This window comes from Ornithorhynchus anatinus, chromosome X3, assembly GCF_004115215.2.
Source record: "Ornithorhynchus anatinus isolate Pmale09 chromosome X3, mOrnAna1.pri.v4, whole genome shotgun sequence".
Lineage (NCBI taxonomy): Eukaryota > Metazoa > Chordata > Mammalia > Monotremata > Ornithorhynchidae > Ornithorhynchus > Ornithorhynchus anatinus.
Window position 1 is genome coordinate 16624591 of NC_041751.1, and position 7555 is coordinate 16632145.

The following is a 7555-nucleotide window of genomic DNA, read 5'->3' on the forward strand; positions in this document are numbered from 1 at the left end:
TGAATGACTTTCAGTAACTCTTTAACTCTCTAGGGTGAATTTTACTCTTTACATTTGGATTAGGCAAAATGGTCCCTCGGCATTGTACGTAAAAACAACCCCACTGCACATTTTCCCCGATGTCTGCAGAGTGAGGAACAACCCGATCTCGGTCCCCCAGATCTTCAGTCAAATCAAGAGCTGATCCTTGGGACTTGTGTTAGCATTCAGACTCTGGGTTGGATTTGGGGGCTACCATCTCACATGTATGGTGGAATTAATGGTCAGCGTATCTAAGTTGGATCATGTTGAACTTCACAGGAAATATCTTCAATACTGCAAAATGACCTTTAATGAAAAAAACCCCATTAAATAACCTTCTGCATGCGCTTAAGATTACGTGACTTGGGCTCGTCCTGAGTCCCCGAGCCGGATTCTAAGTGGCTCTCACAAACTCGGGGACATATCGGTCACTACTCCTTGTTTTCAGTGATCAGAGGGCACTGGGGGGACTGGACACTTAAAATGGTCCCGGGACAGAGAACCAGAGCCGGTCCTTGAACAGAAAGACAGAGGACGACTAATCATGTTCCTCAACCATATCTAAACCTGAAGTTGATTTGATGAGAAGGGCTTCAATTACCATATTTTCAAAAATCAAATTTTGTTTTACAGAATATCATCACTTTAAAAAATCAACTTCACCTTTTCAACGAAAGTTTGAAATGCAACCTAGGGAGTGCCACTATTCCTTTAATTGGCTTTAAAAACGATTTTTACAGCAACTAAAGAAGGCAGGAAGATTGGAAAGGCACAGAAGCCTGCTCTTAGCTGAACATAAAAAAGAACAGATGTAATTTTTATTCTCTTCTCAATGATTTATTTTCATTAAAAATATATAGCCGTGTGAGTGCGGTAAGCGCTCAGAAAAAGGAGGCACTCTCATTATTTCTTACCACTGGCAAGTGCACAAAACGTACTAGATATAGAATATAAAATAGATGGCTCCCTTGATCTTGTGCACCAACAAGTAGTAGAATCCAAGAGCCAGATTTAATGGAGCGCTTGCCAGTGGATACTAAAACAGAGATGGCGTTCCAGGCCCTAGCCCTTCATAAGCAATAGTTTCAGCCTGGGCTAAACGAGCTGGTGAAGTAACGGAGTAATACCAACCTCCATTTTAATCACCAAATAATGGAGGTTTAGCAGCTGGGCCCCGGGAGAGGTAAACTAAGGTCCACTCCTGAACTAGCTATGCACTTCAGTTTCAGACATCCGGGTAAATAAACTGTGAAGCGTTGTGGCCTAATGGAAAAAGCACAGACCTGGGAGGCCCAGATGAGGTTACTGAAGCCCAGATCGGTAAAGTGACCTGCCCGAGGTCACACAGCAGACAAGTGGCAGAGGCAGAGTTAGAACACAGGTCCTTCTGACCACCAGGCCCGTGCCCTGCCTAACTAGGCCACGTCGCTTCTACGGTAATAGGGCTTCAGACCCCAGGAGCCCAACAGTGATCATCTAGACCTGCTAGACTGTGAGCCCGTTGTTGGATAGGGGTCGTCTCTGTCTGATGCCACGTTGTACTTTCCAAGGACTTAGTACAGTGCTCTGCACGCTAAGCGCTCAGTAAATACGATTGAATGAATGAATGAATCTTTTCTGGGTATCAGACTCAGCCAATCAATCAATGGTAGTTATCGAGTGTGTACTGTGTGCAGAGCACTGAACTGAGCAGTTGGGGGAGTGCACTGCCATAGATTTGGTAGACTGTGAGCTCCATGGGGGACAGGGATTGTATTGCAACCTAATTAGCTTGTATCTACCCCAGTGCTTAGAACAGTGCTTGACACCTAGTAAGTGCTTAACAAATGCCATCATTCTTATTATTAGACATGACGCCTGCCCTCAGGGAGAAGTGCTCAAAGGAATACCAAGACCTCCGTCCAAATAGAGCCTCCCCTAGACTGTAAGCTTGTTGTGGGTAGGGAGTATGATGATGAGGATGATATTGGTTAAGCGTTTACTATGCGCCATGCATTGCTCTGAGCTCTGGGATAGATACAAGGTACAAGATACAAGGCTGTCCCACATGGGGCTCACAGTCTTAATCCCCATTTTCCAGATGAGGTAACCGAGGCCCCGAGCTATTAAGTCACTTGCCAAAAGTCACACAGCTGACAAGTATCAGAGCCAGGATTAGAACCCATGACCTCTGATTTCCAAGCCGGCGGTCTTTCCACTGAGCCACGCTGCTTCTACGTCTACGGACTGTGTCTGCTATATGGTCATATCGTACTCTCCCAAGACCTTTGTACAGTGCTCTGCACGCAGTAAGCACTCAATAAATACGGTTGATTGATTGAAGTATCATTCACATTTATCACCAGGAACAAAGCCAGTCTCTGTTAAATCATGACCGCGGTTTACTGCCTTGATAACTCATCAAAATCTAAAGCTTCCCTACCTTTTGTGAGCCTGGCCCCAGATAGATAGGAGGGGACTTGCCAGACCCTTTCCCCGCGACTGGATCCCCGGCCAAATATAGTCCAGCCTTGTCTACCTACCAGCCATGGTTGAGGGGCTGTGTTGATTCTGAGAGATGGTGAGGCGCCTCTTCTTCCATAGGTTCCCCGATTACCTCAAGATGGTCTTTATGGAAGCTGAGGAAGGCTCATCAAACCCAGCGATTCCACTGGAATACTGGTGTGACCAGAACCATATGTACTAAATAAGTAAAGCATGCTATGATGCTTTACTTCTGATTTCCCCCTAGCACCCCTTCCTTCCCAGTTAAACACAGTTTCCTGGATGATTCTTAACTAACTCTCCCAACTGCCCGGTGCAGTGCTTGGAACCCGGTAAGCATTCAGTAAATAGCATTTTCATTCATTGTACTTTCCGAGCGCTTAGTACAGAAAATGCAGAGCACACAGAAAACGCTCAGTAAATACAATCGAATGAATGAATGATAATATTTAGGAGTATGAGTGTGGTAAGTGCTCAGAAAAAGGAGGCACTCTCCTTATCTTTTCTTACCTTTTCAAGTGCACAGAGTGCCAGGTAGAGAATGTAAAACAGACGGCTCCCATATCTTGAGGCACCAACAGGTAATAGGACCCCAAATCGGATTTAATGGGGCTCTTGGATTCTGTTTAACAGATAGAGTGAATCTTCAGAACGTTAAAAATAACAATGGTTCAAACCGCTGTGGAAGCTGGGGAGGAGCTGGGAATATAATTGCGAAGCGCCGGAAATTACTCTAAGCCTAGATTTATTCCGATAATATGAAATAAAGGCCCCCAAACATTGCACAGGAGAACTGCAGAAAGTGTATTCACTGTTACTGGTGCGTACTGTCCTAGCATCCAGGTTTACTCCATAGTGGCGAGGAGACAGTGAAAATTCAAATTTTCAAACACTGAAGACCAGCTGGGTTAGAACCGGTGGGAAGATCATTAGACTGTCCAGACCCCTAGGAGAGCAAGTGGATTAGGCTCCCCTGGGGAGAGAATTAAACAGTTCATACCCCTAGGGTGGCAAGTAGGTTAGGCCCCATTGGAATGAGATGGGGAATGACTGTTCAGGCCATGAGGGAAGCAAGTGGATTAGGCTCCACTGGGAAGAGAATTAGGCTGCTGAGACAACTAGGGGACCAAGTAGGTTAGACCCCATTGGGGAGAGAATTAGGCTGTTGCGGCCACTAGGAGAGCAAGTGGATTAGGCTCCATTCGGAAGAGAATTAGCCTGCGCGGACCATTAGGGGAGCAAGTAGGTTGGCCCCCATTGGGAAGAGAATTAAACTGTTGAGATCACTAAGGGTGTACTTAATGTACCGTAGCAGCAGAAGCAGCAAAATGCATGCATCGAAGCATTAACCGTTCTCCTATCAGGCTGGTATAGTTAATGAATTTCCTCCTGGGTCTCACTGAGAAAATTAAGGATGTAATTAATAGTCTCGTAATGTTTAAATACATCCCCGTGCGATGATAAGTACATTTCTGCCCGTGTACATTGGCTTCTTAGGAAACTTAGAATAGACCAAGGATGACAGTGTTGATTCAGTGCGCTACATTTTCCGGTATAATTCATAGAGATTCATTGCGCTAAGCCTTCAGGTAACATCATGTTCTGTTACTCCAATCAGAGAAAGGTAAGCTTTCCCGTTTGGTCCCTAAAATGTCACCCTTCACTCATTAGCTAGTTTTCAAGGGTGTTAGAGTGAGTTTCTTAAACTGCTGGTATTTGAAACGGTACATTAATTGAAAGGTGGGCATCCCTACAATTCAGGCACTTAGTGCAGCACTCTGCACAAAGTAGCGCTCAGTAGATACCATTGTCGATGATGATGACTAAGAATGAAATGTTGCTTATGGGTGTCGGCACACTGTATTTAAAAACGATTTTTGCTCATCAGAAGATCTTGCTGTCAATAGCAAACGTTATCACTAGGAAGGAGTAGAGGTCCACGGCAAACGTCATCCACGCAGGAAGGGTAATAGCGTTAGGGAAATGGACGGTGAACGGTATTGCATTTTTGAGTTTATGAATTCGAAGGACAGCTAGGTGGGCAGAAGGTGAAAGGGTGAACAGATCCATAGAGTAGGTATTTTACTTTTCAAAGTAATGATGTGGAAAGATTCGCGTCCCCACTGAAGGCTGTCTAAATTTGCTTTAAATGTGTATACAGCAAGCTACGTATCCGTGAGATAAGGATCTTTGATCTGAAGGACTAACGCAGAAGCTCGTTTCCACTAAGCTATTAGTGGAAACTCCGGTCATTTTTAAGACTTCGCTAATAATTAGATATGAGGCTTAATGCTACCCTCTTCTCATCTGTTTTTTTCACTAAAACGGGTGATGGAAAGTTACATTCTAGAGGAGGATATCCGTGTTTATTTCTGCCTTTCCACGTTCTGTATTGGGTCCTGTTTGTTTTGGCTTCACAACATTGCTACAATCCACGCTTTCCTTACCATCCCAACTACCACTCCACCCCTCCAAGCACATATCGTAGAGAAGCAGCGTGGCTCAGTGGAAAGAGCACGGGCTTGGGAGTCAGAGGTCATGAGTTCGAATCCCGGCTCTGCCACTTGTCAGCTGTGTGACCGTGGGCAGGTCACTTCCCTTCCTCTGTGCCTCAGTGACCTCATCTGTAAAAGGGCGATGAAGACTGTGAGCCTCCCGTGGGACGACCTGATGACCCTGTATCCACCCCAGTGCTTAGAACAGTGCTCGGCACATAGCAAGCGCTTAACAAATACCAACATTAATTGATATCGTATCCCACCTTGAGCAGCGTGGCCTAGTGGATAGAGCACAGGCCTTGAAGTCTGTAGGACCTGACTGCTAATACCGGTTCCACCACTTGTCTTCTCTGTGACTTTGGGCAAGCCACTTAACTTCTCTGAGCCTCGGTTACTTCATCTGTAAAATGGGGATTGAGATTGTGAGTCACATGTGGGACGTGGACTCAGTCCAACCTGATGGGCTAATATCTACCCCCGTGTTTAGTACAGTTCCTGGGACATAGTAAGCACTTGACAAATACCAATGAAAAAAACCAACACTTCATCAGTCTCCTCGCTGACTTCCCTGCCTCTTGCCTCTCCCCATTCTAGCCCTAACTTCACCCTGGGGCTCGGATCATTTTTCTAAAAAAAAATTCAGTCCACATCTCCCCACTCCTCAAGACTTCCGGCGATTGCCCAGCTCTGTCTGCATCAAACAGAAACTCCTAAAGATCGGATTTAAAGCACTCGATCAGTTTGCCCCCCTCCTAGCTCACCTCGCTGATTTTCTACTAGAACTCTGTCCGCACACTGTGTTCCTTCAGTGCCAATGTACGTACTGTACCTCAGTCTTGACTAACTCACTAGCAACTCTTTGCCCACGTCCTCCCTCCCTCCCCGTTTCATATCGGACATGTCACCCCTCTCCCTGCCCTCAAGGCCTTACGGAAATCACATCCTCCAAGAGGCCTTCCCCATCTAAACCCTCATTTCTTCTACTCCTTCACATTTGGATCCGTCCCAGTTCAACCCTTGATCTTCAACCCACCCTCAGCCCCACGGCACATACAGAATACATATCCGTAATTTGTTTTAATGTCTGCTTCCCCCTGTAGACTGCGAGCTGTTGTGGGCAGGGAACGCGCCTACCAACTCTGTCATACTCTCCCAAGTGCTCAGTACAGTGCTCTGCATACAGAAAGCGCTCAAGAAATACCGTCGATTGATACGTGTAAGTGGCTAACTGACGCAAATATATCCATTGTGAGCAAGGAAGGGGCCTGTCACTTATTGTTTTCTACTCTCCCCAGCAAGCGTTCAGTAAATACCAATGATTGATTATCGTATGTCAAGCACGTTTTCAAGTGCTGGAGTAGATACAGGTTAATCAGGTCGGACACAGTCCCTTTCCCACACAGGACACCCCCCCCCCCCCCCCCCAGCCTAAGAAGGAGTTCATATTGTTTTGTATTTCATAATAACAATAATGGTGATATTGGTTAAGCACTTTCTTTATGCCAGGTGCTGGTGTAAGCGCTGGGGTGGATACAAGCAAATCGAGTTGAACACAATCCCTGTCCCCCATGGGTCTCATGCTCTCATTCCACATTTTACAGATGAGGTAACCGAGGCACAGAGAAGTGAAGTAACCTGCCCAAGATCACACGGCAAACAGGTGACGGAGCCGGGATTTCTGACTCCAGGCCCGTGTTCTAGCTACTGGGCCACGCGGCTTCTCCAGGCCATGCTGCTACCCTGTGAAGAAATGAGAAAAGGAGTGCTGAAATGCCGTGCGTGTGCCGAAGGGCAGACCAGATTTTCATTTTACTAGACCCACTTAAAATACATTCCTAAGGATGAAATTAAACGGCATTTTTTCAAATGTCGGAAGCTGGATGATGAGGCTCTCGTCCCCACAGCTGACCCAGGATGGATCGCCAGCAAAAGAGAGAAATCCCTGACGGCAGACCCAAATTAGAGTCGACGGAGGACGGTGGCCCGGCAGTCTTAACGCAGCAGCAGTGAGCCGGGAATCACTGGCCCACAGTTCTTTAAGCCCTGAGGTAGTTCTCTGCCAGACCCTTCAATGTTCAGACCAAGCCTAGTCATTCGAGTAATAATAATGTTGGTTTTTGCTAAGCGCTTACTATGTGCAGAGCACTGTCCTAAGCGCTGGGGTAGACACAGGGGAATCAGGTTGTCCCACTTGGGGCCGACGGTCTTCATCCCCCTTTTACAGATGAGGTCACTGAGGCCCAGAGAAGTGAAGTGACTTGCCCACCGTCACACAGCGGACAGGTGGCAGAGCCGGGATTCGAACCCATGACCTCTGACTCCAAAGCCCGTGCTCTTTCCACTGAGCCACGCTGCTTCTGAGGGATTCCGAGGCAGACCCTGAGACTCGGGGATCCCAGAGAGACTGGTCATTCTGGGCGTTCTAGCCTTGGGCTCCATCACTGTCTCATGCACCCAAAATAGTATTCATTCATTCATTCATTCATTCAATCGTATTTATTGAGCGCTTACTATGCGCAGAGCACTGTACTAAGGGCTTGGAATGTCCAAAA